The sequence below is a fragment of the Sciurus carolinensis genome, chromosome 9 (assembly GCF_902686445.1).
Source record: "Sciurus carolinensis chromosome 9, mSciCar1.2, whole genome shotgun sequence".
Lineage (NCBI taxonomy): Eukaryota > Metazoa > Chordata > Mammalia > Rodentia > Sciuridae > Sciurus > Sciurus carolinensis.
In genome coordinates, this window is record NC_062221.1 from 106,522,902 (window position 1) to 106,540,531 (window position 17,630).

Genomic DNA, 17,630 nt, shown 5'->3' on the forward strand with positions numbered 1-17,630 from the left:
GCGCCAAAGGACTACTTGACAGAAACTGAAGTAGTAATAGAGCCCTGTTGACAGACGCATCTTTCCCCAGTCCCACCTGTTTTTGAGGCAAAACTGGGAAGTTTTCCAAAATATCGTTCAAGAAACGAGGTGTTAAAACTATCTCACTGAGCAGGGATCTTCAGTTTGAAATGCTGCCACCAGCCCCATCAAAATTGGCTTCTAATACAAATGGTTTTGACATACAAACTAAGGGAGTAAAGAGAGATAGCATTTGGATCAGAGTAAGTCAAGTAAATATTGTAGTTTCCCAAATCTATTTATGAACAGCATCCATTCAATTACAAACATTGACAGGATGCTTTCTAGGTTAAAGAACTACAGATGCAGAAATGAATAAACAAATAAAATGGAAAACAATCTCATGTTGGGTTAATCACATAAATATTATGTAATAGAAATACATGCACTAAATTTTCACACTCTGAAAGAATTTATCCCTTGGTGTCACATATAACTGATCTTAACTTTTGCTATTATTCCCCTCTGGCCTGGGGAAAATTTCCTAAACTGACTTCGTGATATACTAACCCAAAAAACCATGCAGGTGTTAAGCATTTGGCAGCTTCCACTAACACTTTGTAGTTGAGATACAATGTTCCAATTTACATCTGGCAGTTATTATGTTTTCATGCTGACTATATCTGTCTGAGAGTTAAAATGAAAAAAGTACTTGGAATATTTTTGATTTAGATTTTTCACTGATTACATAGGACTAATAAATCTTGTATACCTTTGTTATATAAAATATACAAATTATGGGTGTTTTGTGTGATTTGTGTGTGGGGGGGTTAATGTAAACTAGAATTTCTTAAAGAAGGATTGGAATCATTTAGAAGATTTTTTTTTAAATATTGAAACACAGGCCACATTTGCATTGATTAAATTTACATTTGCTGGGTATAGGTACCAGGGACCTTCATTGTGAACAAGCCTTGGGTAATGCTTTGACACTCTGAAGTATGAGATTATATAGGGATTTAGTATAATAGCAGAGAGTCAAATGAGGTTATTTAACTAAGTTTTAAATTTCTACTTCCTAATTTGAACAAAGAACATTTCATTATCCACCACAGAATTTTGCTCCTATATTGAAACAGAACTTATATAACAGATTTCTTTATAAAGTAGAGCTGAATTGATTGGCTGTTTGAGAATAGATGGAGAAAGATTAGACATGTTAAGAAAAGGAGGTGATTAAAATTCAGATTATATATTGCCTGTGGTAGAAAGATTCCATTTTTTGCAGCTTAAAACTGGTGCTGATGGGCTGCTTACTGGAGTTCCTGAAGGGGCTTCCTGAGAATTTGTGCAAAACTGCAAGAAATACTTTTTTTTTTCACTAAGTAATTTTAGAGATTCTCTAAAAGGCACATGTATGCCGATCTTTGAGCTATTGGATTTCCTGTATTAGGATATGAAATGGGTGCAGCTATTAGCATATTCTGACTGCCTGAATCAGTTAAAGTGAGGATATGCAAATGAACAGCAGGCACTGGGTTATTTCAGGTGAAGAGTTTTCTTTTTTATATGCAAAGTTCTCTAATTACCAGTTTTATATTCAAACTGAAATGCATTTCTAAGTATATTTTACTCTAATGGCATCTAGATTAATTTTTCACTCAGGAAAAATCAACTAAGTGAATATTGCACAATTTTAAAAGCATTCCTGAGAGTGAAGCAAAGACGGAAATCAATGCCTTTCTCTCTCAGACTACCACCCTGCAGCATGCCATCTTGGGAATCAGAATGTGGGGAAGTCTGATTCAAGGCAAAGCAGAGACAATTTTTTCTTTGAAATTGGTCAATCTTAGGATCCTTCAGGAAACCTGCTTGGCTCTCCTACACAGGCAAACAGGAAAGTGCAAGGGAATTATCATTCCATAAGTAACCCTTGAATACAAAGAGAAGTTTATAGATCCTTCCTCATTTGCTGGTAGAGACAATTTTGAGGTTTAGGCCAAGTCTCTGTAGAAGGTGGCAATGGCACTGGGCCCACTACTCATAGCAGTGACAAGTTCTTTCATCCCCTTTGACTTGGTTTTCCCTATTTGCCTTTTTCGTTCTTCATTATTCCTCACTCTTTGTTCCTGATAGTACTTCCCAAAATAAATTATCCTCAAGCATGTTCTTTTGATTCTTAACCAACAAAAGACCTGTTTTTATCATTCCTTCCAACTCTATACTTGGTGCTTCTAAGAAGTTTGGTCTTTATATATTTTCTCTTTATTACGCCTCACAAAAATAATTGATAGTAAATATTGCTTAAATAAAAAAAAATCATTGCTGTGAGATATGTTACAATATGATAAAAGTTATTCATCATACTATGTTGATGTTCTATTAAGAATTCACAGATCGGTGCTAGATCAAAGAAATGTGAACATTATTATAATCTATTGTGATTATTTTAATGCACTAAATTTTGTTAATGACAATGTAATTTCAATTTACTTTTCTTCAAATATAAATTGAAGGAAATGGAGACTTACAAAACCTCAAGGAAAAAAGGAGCTCAGGAATCTGAACTGTTGCTATCTCCCTAATCTGCCAAATCAAAAATACATCCTCTACAACCAGAGAAACAAGTTGTACCCCATTTGTTTACAATGAATCAAAGTATTTTTTTTTTTTTAAAGTACATTCTCCCAAAGTAACTGACCAACTCCTCACATGACCTGGCCCTGCTAAACACTATGAAACTCAGACCCTTGTTGTAGCCAGTTGCCATTTTCCTCTTTGGAAAATGTACCACTCTGTTGCTTAATAACACATAGTTGATCCATTGAGGTCTGTCTCCCTTTTTCTTTTTATATTCTCTTTCATTTGCTTTCATAAATAAGAGAGCAGAGAATGCACAAATTCTTTCTTGAAATACTGTTGGAACATTTATTCAGATATTAATATTCAGTAATCAATGTCCAATTTTCAAATAAAAATAATATAAGAAATTGCATACACATATTAACATTGTAGTCTTTCTAACTACTATGGAATCACATAAAGATTGTTCTGTTTTATAATAACTGCATGTTTTCTGCCACACTGAAATCCCTTTTCAATGTCAAAGTCTCATCTTGTATCCTAAACTTTCTGAATACAGGGATTATGTTTTTCTAGAATACAGGTTCTTACACCAATGAAGTTTTCCTTAATACCTTGATAAATTGTCATCTGAGTGATCACTGGGAACATAGTTCAAATTAGTGGGTCTTTGGTCAGACTGCATAAGATAAATCCATTCCAACATTTTTGGACTGCCTGTATCTTTGTATTCTTTCTTCAACAATGTCAAAATTCAAAATTTCAATAACTTGAGTTTTAAAACTAATTGGTTTTTATTACTGATCCATGAATCAGGTAGTATCCAATCTACAAAATAAACATGGTAAAGCAGTTGATATTTGTAAGGAGGTTTTTGCAAGGACAAGGAAACCGCATAGTGCAAAAAAGCAGATATGTTAACATCAATTGACTTCAAGTTTTTTGTTTTGTTTAAAACAGAGAAAAAAATTTTTTTGTTTTTTCTCACAGTTCTAGTAGCTGAAATCTGAGATCAGGATGGCAACATGGTCAGGTTGTAGTGAGGACTCTCTTCCAGATTCAGATTGTCATGTCGTTTGAATCTTTATATAGTGAAAGAAGAGTTAGGAAGTTCTATCATTCTCCTCCTCCTCCTCCTCCTCCTCCCTACTTCTAACTACTATGGAATCACATAAAGATTGTTCTGTTTTATAATAACTGCATGTTTTCTGCCACACTGAAATCCCTTTTCAATGTCAAAGTCTCATCTTGTATCCTAAACTTTCTGAATACAGGGATTATGTTTTTCTAGAATACAGGTTCTTACACCAATGAAGTTTTCCTTAATACCTTGATAAATTGTCATAGTATTTCAATTCAGAATTCTTGTGGGGGTTAGAGCAATTAGAACTCCCTTATCATGTTGGCCCTTTTTGATTAGGTGCTGTAAATTTTCTGTTTTCTGGAAAACTATCTTGTTTTTAAGTTCAGTTAATTCTGTGAAATCTAGTATGAGTAAATCTATTCTGACTTTTCTACTGGAGCCTAGAATAGGAGCTCAGTCTGAACAATGGCCTCATATATATTTTATTTAACAATCATATATCATGGAATTGTTATATTTCAATTTTATTTCCCACAGGTCACTAGAGAATCCACAGTTAATTTGACATACTGAGCAATAAATAAATAAATATAAAATTAAATAAATAATATAAAATAAAACTGCTCAGGATGATTGAATTTACACACTGGCTCTAGAATATTTGGCAAATGTACCTATATGGATACATTTAGCCTGAATCAAATTTAAATTCTTCTTTCTCTGCATTCAGATTTTGTTCCTACTTATGCATTTTTCTGATAGCTTTAAAATTTCACTTTCTAGTTAAAAGTCTTTTTCCTCTATGATTTGACTTAATGATTGGCCTCCTGGGTCATGTAGGTAATTATCTTTAGTTATGAAGGTTAAGAAAGGTGTTGAGGAGGGATTGGAGAAATGGTTTTTTAAGCAGAATAACTGTCACAAGGTTGTCATGGCAGGGTCACTAAACAAAGGAAAACCATCATTATCAGGTAAGGGAGGAGATGCTGGGTTAGGTGGTACAGAAGAGGCAGGCAGGTTTAGGGGCTTGGGATACTCTGAGGACTAAATCTTCCCACAGGTCCCATTATAAATGAGAGGACCCCACTATTTTCCTATAATACCTTTTGATTCATGAATGAGGTCTGGCTGAGGCTTCAGATCCAAGTCATATTTGTACTTTCATAAAAACAATAAAAATTAAACATTTTTGCAGTGATCTTTAACATTTCTTTATAGTTGTAATTCTTTCACACTAAGTAAACAAATAAAAATTCTCTATTCCTTGAGAAAATATTTTGAATTTTGAGCCCTTAATTCTCAATCTCTAACACTACATAGATCAAGCTCCATAGTCTTATATTCCTCATGCTAATCACATTAACTTGTTTTCAATGGATGGTTCTTTCCACACACACACAAAGAAAAAAGAAAAAGAAAAAAAAAAAAAAACAAGAAAACCAGGAAATAATTTAATTAATTGGTATAGTATAATCCACTAACAAAAGTCTAATTTGAAATGTATAAACTCATTCTCAGAACCTTTAGTTTCATCCAAACATGATGATCAATTTCAGATTAATATTTTATTTGGAATTTTCTACCATAAATCACCTGAAGTAACATTTTCCATATTCATTACTTTTGAATTGGAGAAAATAAAATAATACCTGGGTGGGCCAAATAACTCCTTGGGGAATGCCAAACCACAATAATATATTTAATAAATATATGACTGATACACTTTTTGACACCAGCACTTTTATTTCTATAAACAACCATGTGCCTGCCCACTTGCTAAAATCTAAAATGTATTCTACTGCTACCCCTGATGATCTAGAAACATGTTCTGTCATGAATGACAAAATATTCACCTCTACTTCCTCCTTTCATACCTCCTAAATATAATCTTGTATAAATGATTCTGGTTGATAGATCCTAGAATACCTGCCATCTCTCTAACAATAAAGATGTTTGAGAAAAATGAATTTTAGTTTTACTTTAAAGGGCTCACGTAGTAGGCTGGAAAATGGTCCTCCAAAATATTCATATTCTAATAACTACAATCTTAAAAGATAATCTTTTGCATGGAAAAAGAGACTTTTTCAGAGAGAAAGAGAAAGGAACATAAGTGTGAAAGGAGAGTTCAGAGAGCAGAGAAGATGCCTTTCTGTGACGTTGAAGATGAAGGAGGGGGCCATGAGCCAAGGGATCTAAGGGACCTCTGTAAGTCAGGTAAAGAAATGATTCTTTCCTAAAGCCTCCAGAAGGGATGCATCCACACAAAGTTATTTATACTTCTAACATACAAAGAATGCAACAAAACAAGGAAAACATTTAACAAAACAAGGAATACCTATATATAAATATTTGATTGACTTCTCATATGTTTGTCATCTAGAAACTGAAAAAAAATAGCATGTGCATATCCAAATAGCATCAAATATTTAGAATTCGTTATTGCAAATTATGTGTGATCCAAAAAACTGATTAAGCATGCTTATTTTCACTTCAAATTTTTTTGTTGTTGTTGTTATTGTTGGTGGTCGTGGTATTTGAAGGGAAAAATCAAGGTTTTAACACAGAAGGCAAAAACATCAAAGCAAAACAATAAATCATAATCTTGCCACTTATAAGTGAAGATTCAATAAAATCAGTGTTTTCAAATTAACTTGATATGAAAACATATCATGCTCTGTATCTGAAAGTGACTACAAGAATTCCTAATAGCCTAATACCTAATTTTTTTGCTATGTTAACCACAAAACATTAAAATAATATATTCATTCAAATGTCAGAATATTGCTCCCAGTTTTTGGAATTGAATAATGCTTTTCAATGTAAGGCCTACAGCAGTTAAATATTTCTTGTTAGGTTGCAAAATAATGCAGAAAATTAAAGACCTTCCATGAATTCTTGTAATAAATCTTAGAAAACTACATAGGTTGTAGTGTTATTCATTACTGAGGGCTATCTGTTATTAGTCTAATATGTGTGGCATTAGGGAATTCTAAAAGTTATTATTCATATACTAAAATTAATGTGTTACTAAAGTTTTCTAAAATCTCTAAATCAGTATTCTTCCAAGAAACTTGGAAACCACTTGAAGTAGTAGTTTCAAATCAGAGAAAGGAGTTGGGGTATATATGTACTTTTTTAAAAGTTGGTCATGAGTCTCTACTTTTTGTCTTTATATTGAACATGTTTTAAGGGATTGCATTAGGATTTTTTGCTTTTAATTTATTTTTTCTGTTGAAATTTATATGCTCCAACTGACCTTGCTATTTTCAATAAAGGAAATCATCACTATTGTTTTGTTTTCTTTTACTTGTTTCCCAATTTTTCAGGTTTGGAATGTTACCATTGGGTTTATCTGCATAAGCTGATCATGGTCAAAATCTTTTTTGGAGTGTAAATATTTTGTGCAAATGATAGACATTTCCCTGCCAACTATGCCCTCTTGTATTTCTTATAGAAAGACTTGGCACCTACTAATGTCAACTGTGGAACATGAGGTCATGGGAAGTTTGCTGTTTGCTTGCAGTTATTATCAATATCAAATTCAAGTATATTTCTTCATAGTCAAAGCCACTAGTGTATACTATTAGGGACTGTGAGTTCACCCTTTGCAGTTTTTAAAAGGATGAATTAGATTACATTATTCCATGACAAGCCTTTCCAAAGCCCCACAATGCGTTCTCTTCACAATGAATATAATGTCTGAAACCCTTGCCAAAGCTTAACAAAGTTTAATGTGCTCTGAATCCAAGCAACTCTTAGATTTAGCTCTCCACCTAACACTTTTCTTCCTGTTTTTTCTCTGTTCCAGCCATACAGGGCTTCTAATTTTCCAAAAATCCACACAGCATTTTTGTACGTCAAGATCACTGACCTTCTTTCTAGTCCCTGTTTCATAAGCACTTGTCCTTTATCTTTCTGTGTCTTGCCTCCAACTTCTTGAGACACTACTGAAAATTTCTCTCTTCTAAAAAACCTCTGCTGACATCCACAGAGAAAGCACCTGCCCCTCATATTTTACCCCCACATTCTATTTGCCTTTTATACACAGTGTAGTTCACTACTTGATATTAAATTTGATAATGATTTATATTTTTGTTTTCTTTCTCACCAAAATGTAACCCCCGACCCCCGACCAGGGCAGCATCTTTCCTGTACTCATGGTATACAGCACAGTGCCTGGCACCAAGAAGGCACTCATGAAGCCTAAACTCAATGAAGGAGGAAATACAGCTTCTAACACAATGCATACATATGTAGAATAGTGAAAGATTGAATTTGCTTCTGTCTACATTGGAAGCATTCACAAGACCTTCCCCTTGTCCCTCATGTTTTATTTGAAAGGATGGTAGCACCTTACTCCTAAAATCATCTTATCTAATTCTTACTAATTCCTCTCCCAGATCAGTCTCTGTTATTAAATGCAAGTGGGTTTAATGAGAAACATTGCTGAGAAAAAGGTAGTTTACTACTATCCAGATCCTTTTAAAAGAAATTATGTTATTTATTGTTTTGCAATTATTTTATATTTGTTCTGTCTTATTCTATACTATCTTTCCTGAGGGTTGGATTGGTCTCTTTTTAAAAGTATTCTCAATTCCTGCCATCAATACTTCTAAGAGTGTGGTTCCATTTTAATATCAGCTCATGTGAATATCAAATGAGTGTGCATAAGCTTCTCCCACAGCAGAGTTTTGACATTAAGAAAATTAAAATATGCCCTAATCATAGAATGTTTTAACTGTTGTCTGACATTTTAAAGGATTTTCTCATGAATTTCAGAATAGATTATACTCCTGCCTAGTTTCTTCGTTGTAAAAAAATAATCTTCTAAGTGATTTAAACTTTATTTCTAATTTATAACAGAAAAAGTATGAGAGAAGGTGGGGGAAGGAAGAGGGAGACAGAGAAAGAGAGTGAGAGTCAGATGTGTTTATTTAATAGAAAATTTGTATGACAAAAACCTTTCTTTGTCCATTTGTTTTTTGTCTCACAGGAGACCAAAATTTTTCTTTCTATTATGAAATCACATATAGCTTGTTATTACAATTAACATAAGAGTCCTGCAGGGATATAATAGACTTATTTTAACAGGTATATACTTAGCACTTTTATAAAGAGCATCAAAGACAGGAAACTCCTAATTACTTTTTATATCTCTGTAAGAGGCCAGGCACTTAATTATCTTTAGGGCTTTTTTTAACAGAGTTGGGGGATTCATATTTTAAACATTTTTCTCTGACCAGTGCCAAAAGCTGAGATTATTTAAATCTCTGAGTAATGTTTGCTATTTAAGCATACTTTTGACATACATTTTTTTATGTTTTAACATGAGCCTAGGTTTTTTTACCTTATTTACTCAAGATAAATGTATTCCTTATATTCAACCTATGGGACCAGAATGGCCTTTGCATAGTTTTTAGAGGAATAACTTTCTAATATTGACATTCAAACTCATATATTCTAGCAGTTCTAAATAATTTGAAGTTTCCAGAACATCATGTGACCCCTCTTCTGTACCTATCTACACAAAGCATTCTATTCTGCTGTGACTTTCAATAAATATTTATTGAGCACTCATTATTTGATAGACACTATTTATGCTATTTGATGCATATGGCTAATCAAATAATTATTGCCTTTCTGTGTCTTAAAGTCTTAGGCATGGTAGAAAACAAAAATAATAAACATAATAAATGAATAAATGGTATGGTATGTTAGCTGGTGATAAATGCTATAAAAATGAAATAAATTGTGAAAAGGGGGAACAAAATCACCCAGAGGTATTTTTAACCTATTGGGAGGTGAGTCAGTATTGAGTGGCATGTAAGAAAAGATTGAAGAAAACGAAGAAGTCATGTAAGGAAAAGCAGACAGGACATCATGTCCAAAGATCCTAAGGAATCTCACTGTCATGTGTAAGAATAGAGAATCCCCATTGGAGAGTAAGGAAACAGTGGTGTAAGGTGGGAGGAGCCAGGATAAAAGACTTTTAAAAAATGCAGTCTGAGAAGATTTTGAGGGACAAGACTTTAAGCATCTGTTGAGGCTGGAGGCAAAAGTGGAAGCAGGTTACGAAGATGATCTAGGTGAAAGATGTTGGTACCCTAAGCCAACCTTGTAGCAGGATGGCGGCTTCCTCTCTCCCTACAGTCAAACTCAATTTCTCTAATTGCTACTCATCACTTAAGGTTCTGCTCCTTTTAATCTCCTTTGTGAAATGTTTCCTGATACCAACACATTAAACCAACATAAACATAAATTTGGTTTAGTTACTTATCCTACAAATTTTCATCTCATCCTTTCTTTATGTTTGCAAACTGCAATTTGTTGAAATCCATTATTTATTTTTCTTCACTTGAAAATGGCCTCCTAAATGTCAGGAGTTCTTTATTGTGTGTTTCCATAAACACGATTTTTTAAATGTGAAATTTTTAATTAATGTTTGCGTTATGAATTCAGTAATTAGGAATTATAGGATGAAAAATTATTAACAATTGTTGATGTATGTATATTTGGTTTTCAAGAAATCACACTAGCTTGGCATAACATTTTTCTTAGAGTATGTGAATTGACCAAATATTGGAATATGTTAATATAGGCCTATAAAGAATATTTTATTTACCAATCACATCTTCAACTGATGTGTTCTTGCCTTTTAATACTATTTCAAAAAAATGACATCTGCTAGAAAGTTTGTAAAATTCTTCAGCATTTCAACTATTTCTTTTGAAAATCACAAATGATAATGACTTGTTTGGCATAATTTAATAACATAAACACTGAGCAATATACTAAAAGTACTTTAATAATAAGAGAAATATCTTTTCTGTTGTAAGAAAACTCCATATCACTTAACATTTTAATTTGCTTCTACTAAAATTGCATGCATACTTTCCTAGGATATGTATGGTGAAAGTAGGAGGGTAGGGAATGTGTGTTATATGTGTATGCACTTGCATACTCAATGTGTTTGTTGTATTTACGTGAATGTCATAACACTTAACACACACATATACATACAAATAATTTGCATATATTTGTGTAAATGTGTGTAAATATGTTTGTCTCTAATAATTTCTATGTCAGGCTGAGAGATTTCTACAAAAATTTGACAAACTGATTTTTTATCATCACATATTTTATTTTATATACTATCAGTTCCTTTTTCACACTATCTAATTTTGTTTTTATTAAAAAATCATCATCTGGATAACATTGAAATAGTTCTTTAAACAACAAATGCCAAATTTTCAAATATCTACGTTTATTTTGCAAATCATACTTGCACTATTTTGTACAAAGGAATTCATGATTAAGTACTCAAATGATATTTTCACATAAATTCCTACAGTGTATATGATAGATGACCTTACTATTAATTCTCTCTATGCTTTAATTCTTTTTTGGAGGGGTTATGGAAATTGAACTCAGGGACACTCGACCACTGAGCCACATCCCCAGTCCTACCTATTTAGAGACAGGTTCTCACTGAGTTGCGTAGCACCTTGCTTTTGCTGAGGCAGGCTTTGAACTGGTGATTCTCCTGCCTCAGTCTCCTGAGTTTCTGGGATTAAAGGTGTGTGCCACCACATCTGGCTGCTTTAATTCTTAAAATAAGAATAATTTCAGGTTCTGTTCTGGGATGTTTTATGCTTTATATGACAAAATCTTTGGAAAGTGCTAAAAATAGTATATGGAACATAATAAGAGATCAGGAAATGTCAGTGGACAAATTTAACAAATTTTCATTTTTTGTAGCACTTGTCAGACTTCTTATATTGAAATAAAAAATATTTTATATTAATTACGATTAAAATGTATATATTTAGTATCAATTGTAGGTATAAAACTATAAGCATTGCACATTTCGAAACATGATGATAGTAAAAATTGTTGTTGCTATTCTGATTGGTGTCCATTCATATGTGTTATTATGAACTTCAAGTAGGTTGTAATGCTGCCAGACAATCATTAAATGTCCCTAGTTCCTTCACTTTTCTACCTAGCAAAGATTTTACAAGTTGCAACCACATATATCCATTTATCTGCATACACACTTCTTTGTAAGCATGTATTCTACCTTCTTTCTTTCTGAGGGCCTGTCCATGCTCTAGTTAGGACCACTTCCTATATTTGTACACTTGATCACAATTCCTCTAGTTGAATCTAGAACAATTCTCCCCCATAGTGTTACCTCAAAATTTCTTAGTCTATAATTTCTTTCTTACTAACATAGCAATATATCACTTTTCACATCTTAAGAAAATTGTCCAGCCAATGTCATGATTCCTTTTATCTCTGGAGGAAAACACTGGGAAAGAATTATTACATTTCATATCTCCAGTTTCTATCTTCTTAATCTTTCTTAAACTTTCTCAGATGAGGTTTTCCCTACCAACTGCCCAGAAGTAACATCACTTTGATGATATTTGAGCTTATTTCTCAGGATCCATCTTACTTAATATATTAGTGGTAATTTGTGTGGTTTAACTCCCTCTCTCTTGGTCTTCTTTCTATATTCTGGCTATTCCTCTTAGTTTCCTTTACTGATTCTGTATTATCTCCCCAACTTCTAACTATGGAATTCCTATCTCTGTATTTTTGTCTCTCCTTTAATATCTACTTTTTTCTTAAGTCTAACATGCCATTTTATAATTTTAAATGTTATATACAGATATAAACAAATGTGCATATGAATATTAGTTATAGATATATAGATGATAATAGATGATAGATAAGTGGAAGATGAATGAATAGATAGGTAGATAAGAGTAAATTCATATCTTCAGCTGAGACTGCTCCACTAACTTGACACATATATCAAAAAACCCATTTAATAACTTCACTTTGGCATTTAATAAGAATCTCAGGTCTAACCCTCCTAAAACTGAGCTCCTATTACTCTATATCAACATGTTTCTCAAGCAACTTAGTGAGACTCTGTATCAAAATAAAAAATATAAAGGACTGGGGAAGTAGCTCAGTGGTTAAAGCACTCTGGGTTCAATTTCCAGTAACAAACAAACAAATAAGTAAATAAATAAACCCCATGTTTCTCTTGTAGACTTTGACATCTTAATTAATGGAAAATCTATACTCCTTATAGTTCATTAGATAAAAATCTTGATATCTTTTTTCACATCCCTTGTATTTCAGGGCGAACACCCACTCATTGGCAAACATCATTCGAACCACCTCCAAAATATATCTGTCATGTACTCATTTCTCGTCATCTCCACTGACATCAATTTGGTCCAAGTCACTGTAATACTACAACTCTATTACTGCATTAGCTCCAGACAAATCTCCTTGTGTGTTCCTTGCCCTGTGCCCTCAACACTCCAGTCAGAAAATTTTCAACTGCTTTTATTGTAGCATAATTGACATGAATATTTACACATATTTAAAGCCTTCATTTTGATAAGATATGACATATGTATACGCCCATGAAACTATCACTGTAATCAGTGGAAGAACCCTTTTCAGACATCAATCACATTCTTTTCATGCTTTCCTACGTACATGGAGTAAAATCTGGAATTCATTTTGGCCTCTGAGGCACTTCATGGTCTGGCCTATTATCTCAAAGATTTCCTGTCTTATTCTAGTGCTCTTCCTGTCCTTCCCACACCTCTAACAGTATTGTCATGGCTCCCTCCTCAGACACAGTCAGGCAACTTCAGTCACTTAGACCCCATTCACTTGATAGCCTGATTCCTGGAGCATTACTTCCCCACACCCTGGAAAGCCAGTCTCTCAGTCCTATCAGGTCATACAAGGCACCTTCTCAGTAATGTCTTCCATGACCTCCAAACTAAGATTCAACATGCGAACCCATTCCCTGCTCTGTGGTTACCCTTAATGTTTGCCACCATCTATGTTACTATATGTTCACTACATTCAATAATGCTATATACATTTCCACTACCATATACACTACTTTCATGTAGTTTACAATTACGGTTTACTTTATGTAACTGACAGTTCTAGTTTTGGAATGTAAGGTTCATGAACTTGTGTTGGTTTTGCTTTCTGCCAGATTATCTACTGGGCCTGGAGTCAGGTGTGGCTCATAGGAAGTGCTCGGTCGATGTGTACTGAAGAACTGAATAAAGACTCATAAAATATGGTATCTGAAATATTGAATATGATTTTCTTACATGTATTAATAATTGATACATATTATTTGATTCTTTTTATTGTTTTATTCTTCTCTATCTTCCCGCTGATAGGAATCATTGTCTTAGATTTTATGGGCAGCTCTCCCTGCCGAACAGTGCTGTTAGCTCCTCTTTCACTATGCTGTTTTCTTCGTCTTCTTTTTATTTCATGCTTCTCTGTGACTACAGTCCTCAACTACTGTTGAAAGCAAGAGTATGAATGGCATAGAGTTCTATCAATTCTTCTGAATTCAACAAACAGACTAATTACTACACTATATTGAATATTGGGAAAGGTTAGAAGTTAAACCTGAAGATTCCTTACATAATTTAAATCTCATTGCTTTCAAATTACTAATTTTAATTTTGCACAGATTTCTTGTCAATTCAAAATGTGTGACATAATTTTAGAATATTTTAGACCACTTTCTTGACCTGTTTTCCTTTGTATGTTGTTTCCCTGATTTCAAATTTCAAAAAATAAACATTCTCAGAATTTTTTTCAATTTTCCTAATATTTCCTTAGTAAATTAGATCTAAAATATTCACTTTCTGAAATTTATGAGTTGTTAAAGGATGCTATGTCATAGTGGTCTTTCATTTGGGATTTCAATAATGTTTAAAGCTACTTATACCCATAGGTAGTACCCCAACACCAGTCCTACCTATTACTAGAATGAGTATGAATCAACAGAGACCATTTACCCTTCTCTTTTTTGTGCATCTGTGAAATAGCAAAGTGCATGACAGAGGCATTTGGAAAATGGAATGGACATTCTATGGAACTTTCTTTTTCTTTTGTATTACATTTCACAATTTTAAGTCTGAGCTGTTTTACAGATTATTTGCATGTTCTATAGTCAGAAGACATAATAATTTCCTGAAAAATAATCCTTCCTGCATAAAAAGGGATAAAATGTCTGAAATATTGAAATATTGGCATTTGGTGATTAAGAAGATCTACATGAAAGAATTGTAAAGTGGTATATTCAAGAGAAAAGTACAGTATAAACAATGTGTCTAAGAGGCTAATTTAAATAAGAAATGTGTATTACATGTCATGATTTATTTTGCATTTAAAATATATCTTTTTATTTTCTACCAAAGAAATAAGTAGTAAAATAAGAATAAAATATATTACAATCTGTCTTTGTCAGTTCTAACTGTGGGAAAGATGCACAAATATAAGCACAGAGGAGACTATACATTAGAGATAAATGCAAATGGAATTCCAAAAGCCTCCCACAGATAGAGGATCTCAGAAGAAATTCTACATTGAATGTTCCTTGTACCTATTCATTGGAAGGAGCTGTGGAGGCTATATGTTTCTGGAATAATAAAAATACTTATATTTGAGTCTGCTTAAGAAAAATCTCTGAGAAAATTCATTGATGCAATTTTTTTTTTTTTTTTTTTAATTCTGGTCAAGCCAAAATTAGAACACTATATTCTATGTAGTGCCTATATATTTTGGCATGCTGTTGTATTCCTTTCTATTTACATGCTGTGTTATAATGTACTAAGCTCTCACAGGAAGCCTGGTGTTGGACTTTCATACTTCAAAAATGTAGAGTTAAATTAACCTCTTTTCTTTATGAAACATCCAGCTTTAAGTATTGTAGAAACAGAAAAAGACTAATGCAGAAAATGGTTCCAGGAGTGAGGTCATTTATATAATAACACAATGATCATCAGGGTATCCAGTTAGGGTCCAGGTTCAAACAGAGGATTGAGCAGGACACACATGAATAACAGGCAAAGTACAGATTTATTAAAGGTGAAGATGGAAGTAATAACTCCCTTAGGTAGAGCAGAGTGGGCTGAGCAAGAGAGAGAGTCTCACCACCCAGTCTCTGGAAATTAGTGTTTTATATAATGAGCTGTGAGGCATTCTCTTTCTGATGCAGACCTGATTGAAGACCTTAACCCATATTCCCCCATACATGATTAGAATATTTAATTTTTCCATTGGTTACTTTAAAAAACCTAATTAGAATACTGACCACTTTACCCCCATGGGTCATTTTAAAATACTGAACTTGTGATGGGAGTTGTCATAGTGGTAAGTCCTCAGTGGAGGGAGTTGTCATGGAAACAGGACTTATTATAAACAGGGATATGATTAATCTCCCTGTCTTGTTCTCCAGTGGCATCCTTCTCATACCCTGCTTCCACCATCTTGGTATCCCTGAATCCTTACCTAACAATACCTAAAAATGTGGAAGCACCTTTGGAGCTAGGTAATAGAAAGACCAAAATAAGCTCATAATGTTGTACATGAAGCATAATGAGTGGTTTAGATATGAGATGTTCTCTGAATTCTCATATGAGAAAATGCAAGAATAATCAGTGGTAAATTATTAGATTATGAGAGGTGCAAACTTAACAGTGGATTGATCCACTGATATTGATTAACTGGGAAGTAACTGTAGTGATAGTGTGTGGATGGAGGAAATAGACCACTGGGGATGTGCCTTTGGGGTTAATATTTTGTCCCTTGTGAGCAGAACTCTCTGGTTCCTGGTTGTGATATCCTGAGCTGTTTTCCTCTACTACACCCTTCTTACCATGATGTTCTGTCTCACCTCGGACCAGAGCTATAGAGTCCACAGACCATGGACTGAACCTCTGAAACTATGAGCCAAAATAAACCTTTTCTCCTCTATGTTGTTCTTCTGGGTTTCTTGGTCACAGCAATGAAAAATGTGACTAAAACAATGAGTGATTCTAGGAAGGCTTAGAAGATGAGAAAACTAAGGAAACTGTTTCTAGTGGAAATGAGGATTCTATTAGAAATTAAGACCGTTCTAATTACACGATTGCAAGAAACTTGGATGCCTTGAAAACATGCCCTAGAGTACTACTATCCAATGTCAAATTTTGTACCAATGAACTGGACTCTTCATGAGCTTAATGCCCAGAGCTGCCTTACGAAGCTATTTTCTATTGAAGTTCTCCATTGCTGAACTACCCTTAGTTCAAGTAGGTCCAGCATGACTAGCACTAATGTAAGTAGCCTATGTGATTAGACAGAATTTTGCTGAAGGGAGCTACTGCAGAGTGTTCACACCAGAACGATGGCTAGTGTAGCCCAAAGAATACTCTATAGCTAGGACCACCCAGTAGAGTCACCTGCAGTGTGCAAAGTCAGCCTGGGAGAGCAACTAGGCAGAAGCTTACTGCAGGAGTGGAAACACTGCTGAAATCCCTCACTAGAATGCATAAAGGAGTTCTGGGAATGGAATAACCACTCTTGAGATTCCAGAAAGGCATTAGCCAAAAGTATAAGTGTTAGTAGTCTGAGGAAGCAGAAGTCATCATCTTGCAAGGCCAGTTCATGAAATCAGTGTTAAGGACTATGACCAGCAAATTCGTGGGTTTGGGGATGCCTGAGACCTGGAGACCACTCCCAAAAAAGATGCCACATTTGGAGCTTTAAAGTTTAATGTCTTCTCTCCTAGGTTTGGTCTTTATGATGGCTGTGACTCTTTTCTTTCAGCATATGTCTAGGAACATCTACCCTGAACCTATCACAGCATTATTTCTTGAAAGTAGATAACGTGATAGCTTGTTGTTTTGATTTTATAGGCTCAAGCTGGAGTTCACTTTGAGTTTCAGATGAGTCTTTGGACTTTTACTTTTGAGCAATGTTAGAACAAATTAATACTTGAGACTACTGAAGATGGAATGAATGTTTTGCTTAAAGATGTTGGTAGCCAAGAGTGGAATGCTCTGGTTTAGATATGGCTGGAGTATTTCCTGAGGGTTCATTCATGTGGTGGTAATGAGAGGTAATGGAACAT